Raw genomic sequence first — 1376 nt, forward strand, 5'->3', positions numbered from 1 at the left:
CACCTCACTTTTAACATTGACTTGGGCGGAGCTCCCATCGTGGCTCAGTGGTTGACAAATCCAACTAGGAACCATGAGGTTGTGGGTTCGATCCCTGGCCTTGCTCAGTGGGTTAAGGATCTGGCGTTGCCATGAGCTGTGGTGTAGGTTGCAGATGCAGCTCAGATCCCACATTGCTGTGGCTTTGGTGTAGGCTGGCGGCTACAGCTCCAATTTGACCCCTAGCCTGAGAACCTCCATATGCCAAGGGAGCGGCCAAAAAAATGGCAAAAAGACAAAAAAAAAAAAAAAAATTGACTTGTGTGTTGGGGCTTAGTATGTGCCAGGCACAGTGCTTAGTGCTTTCTGTGAATTACCTCACTGAAGTCCCCAACAACCTAGGAAATAGATATTAGTATAGATGAGGAAGCTGAAGCTCAGAGATCTGCCCAAGTTCACCCAAAAGAGCTGGGATTTGAACCCACACCTGCCTGGCTTTAAACCCTTGGCAGTCAATTATAAATTTCTAAGAACTGGAGTTCCCATTGTGGCTCAGTGGAAATGAACCCGAGTAGTATCCATGAGGATGCGGGTTCAATCCTTGGCCTCGCTCAGTGGGATAAGGATCTGGCGTTGCCCTGAGCTGTGGTGTAGGTCACAGAAGCGCTTGGATCTGGCATTGCTGTGGCTGTGGTGTAGGCTGGCAGCTATAGCTCTGATTGGACCCCTAGCCTTGGAAATTTCATGTACCATAGGTGTGAACTTAAAAAAAAAAATTCTAAGAACTTGTAGTGTTGAGCATGTGAAGGCATGTGGTGTGTACTCAGCAAATAAGAGCTATTGTTATTTGAGCCAAGCAGATTGTAAACCTCGTGGCACAGCAGAAACGAATCCCACTAGGAACCATGAGGTTGCAGGTTCGATCCCTGACCTTACTCAGTGGGTTAAGGATCCGGTGTTTCTGTGGGCTGTGGTGTAGGTCACAGATATGGCTCGGATCCTGAATTGCTGTGGCTGTGGCATAGGCCAGCAGCTGCAGCTCCTATTAGACCCCTAGCCTGGGAACCTCCATATGCTGTGGGTGCGGCCCTGAAAAAAGAAAAAGCAAAAACCCAAAGATGCTTGCACAATATCCTAATCGAGGCCAAGTCAGCATGTAGAGAGCAAGGACATTGCATTGGTTTCTGGAATATGTCCCAGAGCACCCATGATTGCTTCTCAGTAATGATTGCTGTTTGTTTTCTATCACACACCTGTGTATTTAAGACATATTTCATTTCTTGCTATACCCTGGCCCCTGTCCACTTCTGTGCCACGAAAGGGTGGGACTGCAGAAGGGGCCAAAAAGAACAGCGGAAACTGCTTTTTGATGAGACACACAGGAACCACCAAGCACC

Source organism: Sus scrofa, chromosome 9 (assembly GCF_000003025.6).
Source record: "Sus scrofa isolate TJ Tabasco breed Duroc chromosome 9, Sscrofa11.1, whole genome shotgun sequence".
Taxonomy (NCBI): Eukaryota; Metazoa; Chordata; class Mammalia; order Artiodactyla; family Suidae; genus Sus; species Sus scrofa.